Source organism: Haliotis rubra, unplaced genomic scaffold (assembly GCF_003918875.1).
Source record: "Haliotis rubra isolate DU_JTF1 unplaced genomic scaffold, ASM391887v1 Scf132, whole genome shotgun sequence".
Classification (NCBI taxonomy): domain Eukaryota; kingdom Metazoa; phylum Mollusca; class Gastropoda; order Lepetellida; family Haliotidae; genus Haliotis; species Haliotis rubra.
Window position 1 is genome coordinate 1124159 of NW_025765248.1, and position 16997 is coordinate 1141155.

At 42.0% G+C, this 16997-nt stretch overlaps 1 protein-coding gene across 1 annotated transcript in view; it reads right to left on the minus strand.

The window, feature by feature from the left end:
* Positions 1-16637, minus strand: part of LOC124267557 (5-hydroxytryptamine receptor 1F-like) — a 205730-nt gene extending 189093 nt beyond the window's left edge. The window contains exon 1 of the mRNA XM_046702500.1: positions 16391-16637. The gene's annotated coding sequence lies outside the window, so the exon portion shown is untranslated. The remainder of the gene's footprint in view (positions 1-16390) is intronic.
* Positions 16638-16997: the final 360 nt, after the last annotated feature.

The following is a 16997-nucleotide window of genomic DNA, read 5'->3' on the forward strand; positions in this document are numbered from 1 at the left end:
ATTGCAATTTTGAACACTGACATCATGAAATAATAACGTAGTTGGCACACAGCTACAAACACTCAACGATCTTGAAAAGATCTGAGAAATATTAGGTTTTTGAGACAAAGTGGACGTCAAAACACACAGCTGTCAAGAATCCATTCCGTTTAAGATTAATATTTATTCTGCTTAATGCTTTTGAACTTCAAAGATTCCAAGCCAGGTTGCTAAGCTTTCTGGTCAAAGATAATTGATCTGGCGTACCAAGTCAAATGTCTCTACCTTAATAGAAGATATGAGTGGTCGCAGTGTTGCCTGGCACAGACACTGCATTAAGCGTGCTTTGAAATCTGTTTGTGACGGATTACAATGAGACCTCGCGTGAGACAATCACCGCAGTTATAATGGAAATGGAAGATTAATTAGTTAGCAGAAAATATCTTGGTAATGTTATTTCGTGCAACCGGTAGTCTGATGCTGAGTGTATTTGTGGGGCAAAATAGATCTCTCTGGCCAAAGTGACCTACGAATTAATCATCTGGAATGAATGGACGCGGTTACTTAACTGAGTAAGTGGTAACTGAAAAGCAGAGGTGAGGGTGAGGAAATGGCTTTACGTCGCGTTCCGGATGAGGATGTTTGCGAGCGTGCGGTGCGAGCGAACAAGCCGGCGTGCGTGCGTGCAAGTATATGTCTGCGTATCTTGGTCTGTTTTTACGACCGCCTCCGTGGTGAAGTGGTTAGAGCGTCCGGAGTGCGGAAGGTCGCGGGTTCGTTCCCCGACCGCGTCATACCAAAAGACGTTAAAATATGGTACTTGTTGGTCCCTGCCTGGGTACATCAAGGACTGGTCGGCTCGGAGTCAGTATAATGTGTCTGAGTGGGGTATTCATGCTTCACTACGGCATGGTATCTCAGTGGGCTAGCACTAAAAAAACAGCTTCAGTCTGGGCTAGTACAAGCAGCCGCATACACATGCATGCACGTCGCCATATGAGCGAAATATTCTCAAGCAAGACGTTAAACCCAAGTTCACTTTACCTCACCTTTTACGACGGTTTTAGGGCACTAAAATACTCTGACATAATCTACCGGCTCCGAGTTGACCTGTCCCTGTTTTATCCTCTGAATGCCGAACACCAGACAGGGTAACATCATGCATCGCATTTTAAAGATTTATCTTTTACTACGATGCCGCCGTGATCAACCATTGGCCTCCTACCTGGGTAGACGCTGGGTGGCCCAGTATATCAAGTTAATGTTTGACGAGACGGATTCGTTTCCGCGTTTTACCAAACTAACCCAAGGAACGGCAGCAGCATCTGAACCAAGTATTCAAAATTCGAGTGTTCAGTAAACTGAACAATCACTGAACCAGAGAGTACCCGTGAAGGTCCGGGTTAGAATATTGATCTTCAGTAACCCATACTTGTCGTAAGAGGCGACTAACGGGATCTGGTGGTCAGGCTTGCTGACTTTGTTGACACATGTCATCGGTTCCCAATTGCACAGATCGATGCTCATGCTGTTGATTACTGGATTGTCTGGTCCAGACTCGATTATTTATAGACCGCCGCCATCTAGCTGGAAAATTGCTGAGTGCGGCGTAAAACTCAACTCACTCACTGACTGAACCAGAGAGCGGCACCAGGATCTGAACAATGAAACAAATGTTTATACTATGTGATAAATCTAAGAAGGGAATTGGGATCAGAACCAGGGAAATACCATATATAGGACGGGGGAACTGACCTGAACAAGAACTGAAAAGAAACTGAATTGAACTTGAGACTGAACCAAGGAACACTGAATTGAACCACGGACTGAATGACAAGCTGAACCTTGGAACACCGAATTGAATTATGGACTGTATGGATGAATGCATAATTGTTGAGTTACGTCGCATCAGTAATATTACAGCTATTCGCGACGAAATGGGCTGTATGAATTGCTGAACCGGGGAAGACTGGACTGAACCATGGACTGAACTAAAGGCTAAACCGGGGAAGACTTAAGTTAACAACGGACTGAACTAAAGGCTGAACCGGGGAAGACTGAAGTTCACAACGGACTGAATTAAAGGCTGTACCAGGGAAGATTGAATTGAACCACAGACTGAACTAAAGGCTGAACTGGGGGGGACTGAACTGATTCACGCATTGAACTGAAGGCTGAACCGGGGAAGACTGAACTGAACCACGTACTGAACTAAAGGTTCAACCGGCGAAGACTGGACTGAACCACGGACTGAACTAAAGGCTGAACCGGGGAAGACTGAACTGAACCATGGACTGAACTAAAGGCATAACTGGGAACACTGAATTGAAGCATGGACTGAATGAGAAGCTGAATCATGGAACACTGCATTGAACTATGGACTGAATTATAGTCTTCACCAGGGAACACTGAACTGAACCACGGACTGAACTAAAGGCTGAACCTGGTAAATCTGGAGTTACTGAACCAGGTAGATACATATGGAACTGACCAAGGGAAATATCGGGCACAGAACCAGTTAATCAAACCAGAAAGTGAACCTCTGAACTATCACATCTGATGACTGTATATGTCAGGAGAGTAACGCATATCGAGCAAGGGAGCGCTCAGATGGCGCTCCCCAAGGCACTGATGTCGGGCCTTCCTATAATACACTGATCACTTAAGTAGAGTGTCGCACAGTTAGACAGGAAAATGTCTTCGATTTCATCAAATTCCATTTGTAACGGACTGCACTGAAACTAATGTAACATCGATTTGAATACGTCAATCAAATCAATATGGTCACTCTACACCATCGCGCCGCTACCATAGAAAGATAATCCTCCACGACCAACAATAGTGGACATCTTCAGAAAGCCTGTCAGGGGCAGGAACTCAGCCAGTAAAATGGGCTAATTAACCTGTCTGAGAATCGATGTCCATGTGTGGAGCCCTCAGCATTAATCCAGTAACGGAGCCCCGAATGGTCTTTTAAATGTTATTACAATTTCTCCCGGGGGCGCCAGACACTCAATATACTTGTTTTGTCTATAGTGACGGGGGGTATTCTGGGTGAGGGGAAAGGTAAGCAGCGACCGAGGTTGAGAAGGGCAAGATATTGTCACACGTCGCTCGGAAACACCTGCACCCCTGTGCCAGATATTACACTCAGCTGGAGCGAACGAGCGTAGATAGTTAAACCGGACTCGTCACATCATCAGATCACGTCAATGGTATGTTGACTGCAGTACCAACAGTTCAGCGTGTCAATATCCATCAGGAATGAGTACTTTCGGGTTAACACAGCCTTGAACAGTATTTTATTTATATCACCTTGTAAGCTTTATGTGGGAAGAAAACCAAATCTGACGCAAAGCCTATAACACTTTGAACAGTGTGAATGTGGCTCTGAGGTCCCTAGAAAGACGATCAGGATTAATTTGGGATTTGAACCCATGAACATAAGATTCTGGCAAAGAAAATTAGAGTGCCTTTAACGATCCACCCGTGATCACCCGTAACCATCCATCTATGAATTTATCAAGGTAATATCATACAACGAGCGGGTCTGTTCTCCTTCTGAATAGCAAACTTCCACGTGTTTCACGAGTTTCAAAGAAATTTACAAAACATACATCCACGAAGGACAAATGATGTCTTACCTTGAATACAAGATTGATACATAATCCCTGCTTTGATAATAATGTATTTTTTTCATAACGTCAACTTTTAGAAATCAGTGTTCTGGGTGTGTAATACTTCAATTATCCGGAACTTTACCCGTTTTTATACAGAAATACAAGAAACCCGACCACACTGTTACGATTAGCTGTTCTGTATACAGCAGAGGATGCGATCACGGCCTGTAATGATTACTCCCTCTCCAAGTCTCCCACATAACAGTACAAGACAACATTACATTCATTACCCACTCATTAGTGTTTCTCGACAACCCCTTATCAATGAATTCTGAGGGAAGGTTTATCGTAAATCGTTACCACTGTGAACTGCGGTTGTCCCTCAGGCATCCGACTCGGACCTTGACCCTTCAGCTCAATATACGTACATCTTCAGACAGGAACTTGTACTTCGATGAGCTAAGATTGCCCCTGAGATTTGAATAGCGATTCCATAACCCTTTGGATCAAAGATGTGTATCCCTACAGACAAAGCTATGTATACCGTTATTCATGAGCCGTCAATCGCTGCCGACCGTGAATCTTAAGCTCAATATGTCCAACAAGGGTTGTTTCGCTAAGCAGCGATGACAGCTAATTTTCCCACGTCGGCAACAGTGACAGCCGCTACTGCACACGAACACTCATCTGGGGACGTGTCCCCAGGTTGCCTCCATACAAACTGCAACAGTCAGTTTAATTCTCATTCACAGCGTCTCTCCCACGTGGATTCCCCCGGGGTGCCGGCGTTATTTGACGGTAGTGGTAAGGGGGCCAGATATTATTAGTCTCATTTAGCGTATGGTGTTGACATGCTTCTTTCCCCGTCATTGTCCACATCAACATTGTGGCTTAAGCTATGATGACATTCCCGGTGCAGGAATTCATATCAGATATACAAAATGCATCTTACTTATCTCGAGGACATGTCTCTCCCTTGAAGACACTTAATCAGCGTCAAGGTCAAGGTCATCAACACTCCCAACGTTACTTTCTCCTCTGGCTACAAGCAAATGTCTGATTTTGTTAAACGTTATATTTAGACCAAAGATGCCCGAAATATATTGAACTCTCTGGGGTTAGCAAGCGTATCTTCAAAGGTTTCTAAGTGTTTTGAGCTGTGCTCTAGCAAGAGATTTCGTTAGTCAATATACGTGACACACTTAGCATTTGTAACCTGGATCGTGTATACACGTCACAGCCCAACAGGGTTCTTACTGAGGTAAAGCATAATGTGGGACACTCTAACTTCACGCAACTTCCGGTAATTCCAAATAAAGCAAGTATCATTTGAATGAGGAAGAAGCCCGTGGCGTGACGTCACTCAAGTAATCAACGCAATTAGTGCAATGCATGCGATGGACGGCGTGCCCAGCTACAGAAACCAGATTATCGACAAAAACTCAATTTCAAAGTTTTCCGCTAAGGCAAACACGGCTGTGTATGAGTGAGCGCCCCTGTCATAGTAAAGTTGATTTGAAAATCAATAATATGAAGATGACGTAAGCCTGCTCTGTTCTGAAGTTCCGAAACGCTTCTGAGTTTGGATATTCCCTCCACAGGAGGAACACATCTATCAAAACATTTCTTCAAGAACCGATTGCAACATTGCAATGCCATTGAGCCATGTATCCATAACTGTTGGCGGTAGGTGTTTATAAACACTAACTGTTCGATATTCTCTATATTATTCATGGATGCGTCTACAGAATACACCCAACAGAATTATCTTACCAGAAATATTAGGTTTATTCAGATTGACAAATCGCAACCAATCACAACCGAGCTGCTTAATATCTGAATATAATATATATACGGTTTGCGGACTGTAACCCATTTCACGTCATACGAAGCCATTAAACAGAGAATAGTTATGAGTTAATGTTAAAACTGGATGAAAAATGTTCAATCGGCACGTGTCATATTGTTTTCAGAACACTTCATTTTCATGTTTTTCTTTGAAGGTTTTTCCAAAGCAATGTTACAAATGAAATCCACAACAATATATAGGTGTGTAATATAATGAAAACATTGATAAGCAATAGCTAGATGATCAATGTAACCACTACAACAAAGGACTACAAATATACATACCTCACTGACGTCACGGATACCAAATTCCTCATAAAACTCTCTAGAAATCCGTCAACTTTTGCTAACTATCGTATATCCAGGTTACTGGTGACTGTTTACTTCAGTCAGTGGTGACAAGATATATCCCCACAACTGCTCATGGCGCGCTCGTTGAACGCTCACTGAGATGGTCAGACTTTGTTGTCTCTTCAGTTCCTGACTAAATCCACGTGCGGGATCAGCGCGCGACAAATGTGCGTCATGAGGGGTAATTACGGAAATCGGCATCAATCCTGCTCAGCAGACGACACTCAGATGGCAAGGCAGCAGACGACTTTGTGACGGCAAGAGAGCAGACGACACTGATGGCCGAGTGATGGTAAAGTCCATACGAGCGGGAAAAGGCAGCACCACACGAAAGGATTGGGCTTTCTAACGACCGGAGTAATCTCTGCGCATTCTGCAGATAGTATTTGTCAAATGAAAGGACGAATCACTTCCAATGACTTCTCAGACGAAGACCCTTTCAATGGACGCCTGTCAACATATTGATGGTGATAATGTTACCTCCTCACGGTGTTCGTTAACGGCAGTAATGAATACCTGCCGGTTTGGTCTGAATACTCCCGGTCTTCAAGAAATGCCATCACTGACCGGTGGAATGACGCATAAATCTACAGCCTCGTGTAAACAAGCTTGTAATGTTGATACTCTTCCCCTAACAACATTGCATTGTTGGCAATCGAGGTCGCGATTGACTACACGACGTAATTCTAAAAGTGATAATGAAAATATTTGTAAATTGTGGAGCGATGAAACAAATTTCACTAAGCTGTGGAAGCGATGTTTGGGAAGTTTAGTCGGCTAAATATTAACTAACAAAACACAATTTAGATGCTGATTCTAGCCGTATGGCTTCCGTAGTGTTTTTCGCGTCGGCAAATGGACCCGTAATTGCTGTCATCTAATGCTCAAGCGCCCCTGACACCAAGGACAGCAATACATCAAAGATAAAAGTATGAATGAATAATCGTCAATAATAACGTTTTGAGCCACGCAAATTGTATTAGTAACACGCGAAGCAACCAAAACTCTGCAGAATACGGCGCAATGCAAATCAGGGTAATAAAACCGCCGGCTCTCATCTCCCAGTCGCAGGTTATTAAACTTCAATATACGAAGCGCGTGTGATAAATCATCACCGTCAATTAGTTAAACTGTCAATATCAGCACAGACTTTCATCATTCAATGCATGGTAATCGAATTATTTTCTCTGGTATCTGTGTCGCTACATCTGTATGAGATGAGTTATGTGTTTTTGCTCTCAAATATCCCGAAGAATAACGAACGAGCGAGTGTTGTTTAACGCCGCCCTGAAGCGTGTCTACTTAATGAGGATGGAAAAACAACGCTTCTCGCGTCTTTGACGTTACTGGTTTGATAAAAACTCGTCCGAGGAGTGGTATAACTGACGAGGTTCATATTTGGGTCGGATCTTGGTTTCGATTCACGACTAGCGGATCCTGACACATGTGAAGGACGCAACTCTTGCTATCCGTGTCCCATTTTGGAAAAGGAACAGCTGCTCATTATTTAACATGGTGTATATGAAGCGGTTGGGTGGCTATGTGGTTAAAGCGTTAGCTTGCCACACCGATACCCAGGTTGAATCTCCATATTGGTGTAATATGAGAAACCCGTTACTGGTGACCCACATTGTGATATGGCTGGATTATTGTCACAGGAGATGTAACACATAACTCATACTGCTAAATAAAACCGCCGACACGGAATTCTTCACATTGGAGGGTCTTTTCGCGAACACCCGGTGTCATCACTGACTACCATTTATACCGGTACCATTAAACACTAATCATTCTTCATCCTAGCGGTCTTTTAGTTGGAAGAAAATCGACACTGAATATTAGCTGACCTCAACGTTTCATGTTTCAAACCTTTCTATAGTATTTGTGTGATACGATAATCATTTAACGTGTGAAAGTTGCCGATAATGGAATAAGAATAAACTTCCATGTTGGTGGTGTATGGTTTCTCGATTTCTCGAAACAAACTTAAGTTTATACTCCAGTTTCAAACTGAGTTTGACAATTTGAAACAGCTGAAATTTTAACTAAACTGCATTTTTAAGATAAAAAAGCCCAAACAACTTAAGTAATCTATCCACCAAACTCAAATTGTTTACTATGTTTGAGTTTAATACCGATTTCTTTTCATTCTGGGAAATGCATTTTCCTGCGTTTTCTCAACTTTGAGAAAAATCTCTAACTTAAGTCAAATCTCAGACTGAAGTTTGTTTCGAGAAATCGGGACCAGGTCACAAATCAGTTGACGTTAAGCACCGGTCACGGAGAGTCTTTGGATGGGTGACCGTGTTTGACAGCTTGACTTCTGAGGGTTTCTAGGACTTCTGTCCTGCCCCACAACGAAGCACACGTGACACATTTTTGTCTCACCGTAGTTCACCCAGCAGATGATGGGTACCCCGTGGGATACGTCTTATGACTATTAGCCTTCTAGTGCCTGACAGGCAGCTTGGGTTAACCGGGGCAATATTGCCCATTATGTTGTATGCGCGTAGATCATGCCTGTGCGGTGTGGAGTTCAGTGCCACATTTATAAGTGGCATTATTATTGTGATTATTAGTATGACTATTCTTTTCCCAATGAAAGATCTTGTGAAACAGAACCACTAAACAGGTATACTGGCATCATCAACGAAAGCCTAGCCCAAGTATCAAGCAAATGAACAAGTTCAACTTAGAAATCAACCGCTATACGTCAACAATGATGACGCCTCGAAACATCGTTGTCAACGTCGAATCGGTTTCCTACCTTCTACGTCTAGTGACCTGTGGGACCTATGCATGCCAATGTCTCACCACGACTGACAACCCTGGATCAATACATGAAGTAGGAAAGGGTAGGGTGCGACGCGCGACAGCTAAGAAGGAAAGGGTAAGACGCGCGACGTTTCATCGATATCACTTCGTTTATCGACCTATAGATTTCTGCCTCTGTCGATATAGACTATCTTGTCTTCGCTATCAAGTAATCGATAAAACCTTGCATTGAACTTCATGACACACACTTAGCGACACTGCTCTGAATGTTTTCTCATATTTGTTTGGCGGTATTTACTTCATTACGGAGGCGTTATTGTGTTAACACAAAGACGAGAGTCCAGGAGATCATATAACGCACGCTGATCGCGACGAAACACAAATGCATTATTCCAATTTCTGTTCAGACATCACGTGACGGACTTGTGTCAGAGCCACGTCAAGAGGAAGGGAGATAATGCTAATACAAAAACAAATTTGGTCAAGGACCACAACAGCCGCCTTACTAGTCTGTCTCACAGTCCCTGAACCACATTAAGTTCCCTACTGCCAAGCCCTCTCTGCAGTGCTAAAGCCCTAAATAAAGCAAGTCTAGATTTCCGCAGGTTCAGGCTCTCTGGTCTCCCTGGGGTTCCTTTTCAATATAAATGGGCTTGTTTGTTACTATCAAAATTATATATATTCAGAGACTAAGCCTTAGTCTACCGCCTTACTTGCCACCAGGTGTTTGAGGGGTGTCGCGTCATATATCTATGCTCTCGGATAATTTGTAGTCGACACGTGGGAATAGTTACAAACTTGACTCATCAGCGACAAAATGATGTCTGATGAATTTCCCTATTTTTACCATATGTTCCTGTATTTCTTCAGGCGAAAACAGTGCACGTGTTTTAACGGTTTCCTGCAACATGGCAGGATATGCTCAGCATTCCCGGACACCTGGTGTCATCGGCAAATCAGCGACTCATTAATACATGTCCATGATATACCTGCACCCCTAGAATCTGCATTCTGATCAATTATTGAGTGAGTGAGTATAGTTTTACGCAGCTTTTATCAATATTCTAGCAATATCACAGCGGGGGACACCAGAAATGGGCTTCACACATTGTACCAATTTGGGGAATCGAACCCGGGTCTTCGGGTAACGGGCGAACACTTTACCTACTAGGCTACCCCACCACCCTAATCAATCACTGACATTCCCTTAGCGTATATCTATTGCTGTCACACATTGTGTTTGTGTTGGGGGGTTTGAAATATAAATGATCCAGTCATATATAATAATAATAAGTCATCTTCTATAGCGCACAGTCTCCAAACACCAAGTGATTGCTCGCGGCGCTGCCTGTTAGGCGCTAGAAGGTTATAGTCACAAGACTTTATCCCACCGGGTACCCATTTTTCTGCTGGGTGAACAGAGGCAATTTGAACAAACTCACTTGCCTAAGGTGAGACCACATGCATCACATGTGCTTCGTTGTGTGGCAGGACTGAAGTCCTAGAAACTCTCAGGAGTCAGGCTGCCAAACACGGTCACCCATCCAAGGATTGTCCGAGCTCGACGTTGCTTAACTTCAACTGAGAGTATCAACACAGTGGTTAAATTTAAAATTAATGTTTGTAGTTTAAGTGTTTAGTCTAGTCAAGTATTGAGGATAGCTTGACATTGTATATTTACAATTTGGGCTGATATCATTCTGATTTCTTATTATAGTCAATAAACTGCATGAGAAACGAAAGTAAAGAATGATATGAAGATGGAAAAATGAAATAGTTACAACACTGTAAGTGAAGGACTTCCTTCTAATGGCATTCACTAGGAAGCCTATATTGAAAATGAAATAAACATATTCCGCGGACGTAAGATGAAGAATATCTGTTTCGTAAATAGATAGTTTCCTAAAAAAATCAGCAACATGTGTCTATTTACTGCTGGGAGTATTGGACAGTGAGGTAGTACTTGATTCAAATCTGGTTGTTCGTGTTTGCAATAAAATACATCCATTTTTTAAATTTAATAAATTGAAAACCATGAAATTGAATATAAATCAGCGGCAGCTGAACGGTCGATATTCACTTGCTCTTGTCATGGAAACACTAAACCTTTGTTGTGTTCCGACTTATGGTCTTCTCTGCGTCTGAAACGCTAGCATCAATAATTTAACCAGTCTTTCACATTGACCTTTCCCTTGACCTTTATATCAGAGTCCATAACCTTAAGGATGTAATAAATACGTATCTCTCTGCTAGCCTAGTGGTTAAAAGGGCTGCTTGTCACGTCGACAACCTGGGTTCGAATCCAGTATTGGTACAATCAGACCACTTCATTCGTCTGATTATGTGTTACCTTAAGGATGTAACACATACGTATCACTCTGCTAGCATAGTGGTTAAAAGGGCCACTTGTCACTCCGGCAACCCGGGTTCGAATCCAGTATGGGTTCAGTCAGACCACTTCAGTCGTTCCCAGGAATGAAGGTGAATAGCTTTACAACCAATGTTAAACCAGGGGTTCTAATTTGGATCATACCACGTGATGCTTTCCCGACAGATCCCAATGTAAGCCGTTCCTGTCAAATGTTGCAGGGTCTTCACCGTCTGTTCGCTTCACACACAGAGGTACAAAGCATTGGGTTTATCACGGACTTGAAGAATAAGTGATCTTAATTATGGAGCAGTTGCCATTGATTTCCCCAGCTAATGTACCGCTCAGCTGAATCAGTAAGACCACGACACATATATGCCGGCAGACCATTACCATCGTTTGAAACACAATACGTTGCCACATTGACAGATTCCTGTCCATAATGTACTTGGTAAAATGAAGTACATAGCTTCAGGCATATTTTCACTGCAAGAGCTGATTGGATGTCAATATTATACTTAAATAGTTACGCCCACATTTCCAGTTTTCAGTTGCCGACAGCCGATAATGCATGCAGCTATGTATATGGTTTGACATTGCAAGCTCTTGCAAGCTTAAATTCTCTGTAAGTTATAATATCATGACGCGCTGGTATGCACATAATCATCAATAACACTGCTGTTGTAGAGTAGCGGTGGAGTAGCCTAGTGGTTAAAGCGTTCGCTCGTCACGCCGAAGACCCGGGTTCGATTCTCCACATGGCTACAATGTATGAAGCCCATTTCTGGTGTCCCCCTTCGTGATATTGCTGGAATATTTCTAAAAGCGGCGTAAAACTGAACTCACTCAAATTTTATGAAACAATATGAGCGCTTTAACAGTGAGTTAATATATTTATAACGTTCCTGATTCCATTCACCAAAAGAATGCCCCCGGCACTACATTATTATTACCCCGGTCAATGGACCAATGGGGCGCTCGATTTGCATCTCGGCTCCCCCAAGGTACATATAACTCAAGTTGCCTCTGAAGCAATACAAGGTGCAGCAGTTGTGTATATAGCCCTGCAGCACTAAGGTTTTAAACTGACTTTCAAATATGTTCCGTTATACACTGCAGCAAAAGCACGGTCAGTTACCGTTAATGTATATGACGAATATATAACGAAATTACGACTGTAAGTTAACTTTAAAGACTTAAGCTTTGGTTCTGTTTATTTGCTTTATTGTTCAGAGCCGCACTCAGCAATATTCCAGCTATATGGTGGGCTTAAGCAACACTTGTGTTACTATAGAACACTGTAGCAAAAGGACTGGCAGTTAACTTTAACGTACATGTCGTTATACAGAGCAACAAAAGGATTATAAGTTAACAGTAAAGTATATGACGTATATATGACAGCATTACGACTGAAAGTTAACGTTTAAGTATATTACGTAAGCACTAATAGTGTGTATATGATACTATATGACACTGTAGCAAAAGGACTGGCAGTTAACATTAACGTATATGTCGTTATACAGAGCAACAAAAGGATTATAAGTTAACAGTAAAGTATATGACGTATATATGACAGCATTACGACTGAAAGTTAACGTTTAAGTATATTACGTAAGCACTAATAGTATATCATTCTATATGACACTGCAGCAAAAGGACTGACAGTTAACTTTAACGTATATGACGTAATAAAGATCAGCAAAAGACACTAGGTTAACTTTAAAGTATATGACGTATATATGCCGGCATTACGACTGAAAGTTAACCTTTAAGTATATTATGTAAGAAGCAATTGTGTGTATATGACACTGCAGCAAAGGGATTGTAAGTTAACCTTAAAGTATATGACGTAATGACTGCATGATTACGACAGAGTGTTGACCTTAAAATATATGACGTAATGCATATAAGACTTAAGACTGAGCAAAATGTCACCTCACCTCACCGGAAACGGAGTATATACACAGTTACAAACATGTTCGTAAACAAATATTGACAGATATTGACAAATGAGGTAGTAAGTACCTCACGATTTACTCAGCTTGTCAACCGAAACGTATTACCAAATGCATAATAAATGGCGAAATGCCGTATCGATTTTCGTCACGCCCCAATGAGAAACTTTGCTTCCTTTTAGCATCGGTAATTTGGATCTACACTGTAGCTACCCGAACTTTCCAAAGTGACAGACATGTACACATAATACCAACAGATAACGGCATCGTCTCCCAAAGCAATCTGAGGCAACGACAGTTGCATGGGAATTGTCTTGGTTCTATGTCACACGCTGTGAGACAATTGTCACCAATCATTAAGTTTTAGTGAGTCTTTTAACAATATCACGGCAAGAGACACAAAAACTGGCTTCACTCATCGAATCCATATGGGGCATTGAACCCAGGTCTTTGGCGTGATGAGTGAACGCTTTAACCTTAAGGCTACCCAACCACCCAATGACAAATGTGGTGTCAGATGCAGATGTTTGATTCGTACTGTGTGTTGCCGAATCTCTTCATATGAACAACTAGCCTGAACACCCTGTTTATGGGGGCGGTGGGGTAGCCTAGCGCTCGCTCGTCAGGTGGAAGACCCGGGTTTGATTCCATACGTGGGTACAATGTGTGAAGTCTGTTTCTGGTGTCCCCCCGACTGTAATGTCGGTGGAATATTGCTAAAAACGGCGTAAAACTAACCTCGCTCACATTCATTAATATGCTCATGCTAATGGAATAGTCGGAATCGTAAAATAGATTTTAGGTAGACATTTTGTTAACTATCGAAAGGGATAAGTGTCTATTATTTTCGACTGGAAATGATTGCTGTGAACTTGTTCTTCAACGGATATCTACTGGGACAGACATGAATGAGCGTTTAAATACTAGTATATATTTCAGTTGGGTTTTGTCATTTAATTATTGAAACTGCTAAAATTGTTGTTGTCATAAACTTTTCACTGTTTCAGGAAACAAACCAACTCCTCTAATGCTAATCCCGCATCTATTAGCCTCGTTACAAGCTGTGATGAGGTACATCCGGGTTACGTCATCTTTGTTTTGATATGGCGGGACATAACACGATTTGTCGAGCATCAGCTATCGGTCTTCGATCGTTATTCCTACTGACATGTTCTTGAACAATTAAGAAATATTTTCTACGTCTTGCATTGATCGTGGCAGAGATCCTGTGGTACAACATTGATTAACAGATCAGTAAACGTCTAAATATAACCGAAACTGATTAAAATATCAAATGCCCAATATGCTATGCTAATTATACAGGCTCAATTGATTCAGCAATCCCTGCTGGGAATAAGACAGTAATGAGATGGGACATTTATGTATGAATAATGAAGAGGGACGACGTCGACGACGGCTTAATTACTGAACGCCTTGGACCTCTACTACTGTACACGGCTTTGCCGATGATGTAACGTAACACGTGGTTTCTGGCCTGCACCGACCATCTGTTACGACGACTCCGACCTCGACCGACTGCGTCAGATGGTGCGGTGATTTCCACCTGTGTTAATATTTATGGAGATGTGGAAGGCATGTTCCCTGGCTGAAATGTGGCTCACAGATCAATTATATTTTGAATGAAGTAATATGGCGCCTGGGAATACCGTAGTTATAAACTCAGCATTTGATTACTATAAATATTTCATCTATCACTCTCGACACCTTAACAACTTTCCACCTGTATGTCATGTCACTCTCGACACTTTAACACCTTCCCATGAGTGTCATCTCAATCTCGACACCTTGACATCTGTCTCTCTCTCGCTTCAAGTGAAGACATATCGAATTACTCGATGAGATGAAAGTTTGTATTTTGTTTTGTGGAGACAGTTGAGGTGGTGACATGCACGGCAAGATAGAGTACATCAATGTTAACTGTAGTCGTTTTTAAACACTAATTCCCTCTTGGGTATATTTTAGAGCAACACGCGATGCATATGTATTATGTAGATTACAGAGATTACTGAGATTTACTTTAGGATCTACAAAATGCAATTTTAGTTCAGGGCGATATCTCAGCAAGTTTCAGTCAGGTCATTGAAGCACACTATACCGTTGATATGACATGTATCATGATCAAGTTAGTGTGAACAGATTACATTAATTACACAACTATCTTCAGTAACCCATGCTTGTCGTAAGAGGCAACTAACGGGATCGGGTGGTCAGGCTCGCTGACTTGGTTGACACATGTCATCGCATCCCAACTGCGTAGATCGATGCTCTTGATGTTGATCACTGGAGTGTCTGGTCGATTATTTACAGACCGCCGCCATCTAGCTGGAATATTGCTGATTGCGGCGTTAAGCAACAAACAACCAACAAACGAGCAGCGACTATAATGTGAAGGTCAACAAGGACACTGGTCAGAAGCCAAGGGAAATTGACCCTCCCTTGCGTCATATCAGCTTGTTATGATTAACGCTCAACCGTCAGTATTTGACACAAACAGTGTCACTGTTGTACAGCGGTCAGGTCCTGTTATCATCATAATCATCATAACCATCATCATCATCGTCGTCGTCGTCGTCGTCATCGTCATCGTCATGATCAGTAGTGAGGTTCGTGATAACCGTTTGGCGACACTGTTATCATTTAGTACAACTGCTACAAAATGGAGGTGTGGTTGGTAGGAATTCACGACAAATCATTCATGGACATTCATCCCAATTTGTTTGTGTTTCATTTAACAAAATGACACTCGAATTTGATTTTAATGTGGCTGTATGGTCAATGAGCCCAAGGTCTTGTCCATCCCTACACCATATGTTACAGAGTCCGTTGAGAACTCTGAAACCTGCAATATATATGTAACTGTGTACAATCCGTTATGCAATATTTCGCTATAGTTCTCCAACCAAGCCATACCATTGACTAGCATAATTGGGACGACTGTACTCAATAAACCAATTCAACGAGTCGATTTTTAACAATTTTTTTAACAATTACCTCAGAAATTCAACTGTGACGCAATAAATAGATGTTTGTAGCCGAGTCGCTGTGCTGGTACACGGTTTCTTTCTGTACATAATGGTTATCTTACACGATTCTATCCATTCACTTTGAACTTTGCCTCAGCATATCTAATCGGTCAGATTGTATCCCTGAGATTCAAATTGTTTTGAGGATTTAACCCTTTTTAAAATAAATACAACTAGTGTCAACAAATTGTTGTCTCATCGACAGCAATCAATGTCTAATCTTCCAAATATAGAATATGTTGTTTCTTTATGATTAGGGGGCTTTGATGAAGATTATTACAAGAAGGATCTAAATCAATCTTTTTCAGATCAATTTGTCATTGTTAATTGTGTCTTACAATCAAACTTGGGAACCTACATACACCAAACTGTCATCGACACTTCCTCCAGAAGTCGTATGAAGGACAAACTAATGTGGCAATGTGTACGAGTATATCTAATTATACTTACATTGGTATGACCCTCACCCACCAATAATCCTTTCAAACTCCTTAAACATCCATCGGAATGTACGCTGAGATCCGTCTAACGGTATTTATAGCTCTTCACTCCAACTGCTGTTCTGAACACAAACCTCTGATTACAGTCAAGATCCGTTGCCCCTCACACAGATTATCATGTATTAAATCCCGTTGTCAGGAACTACCTCGTGGCGCGAGATCCTCACGTGCAGAAAGCAAGCGTTATGCGGTTGTCATTAGTGAAGTAATGACGGCTCGCAGTGACGGTTTCTGACGCCGGAGCACGGTCTATCACAGTCGGCGATCGATGGATAGATTCAGCACAGAGACCCGGGCCCTCTCAATCAGCCAAGAAACAAATACCACTAGCACAATGCACCAATTCCACAGTGGAGCAGGGTCGATGTAGATAGACCCTGCACCCAGAATAGCTTTCTGTACACGGTTAGCGTAAATTACTGTTTGACTGTTCACAGTTCTCCCTACGTTACAGGCAATACTCCCATCACAATCAAAACGCCCCACGTAACTGATTTGATTTTGATTGGGCTTTTCCTTCCCTATTAATCACCTCACTAGTAACTGCATACAAGTGG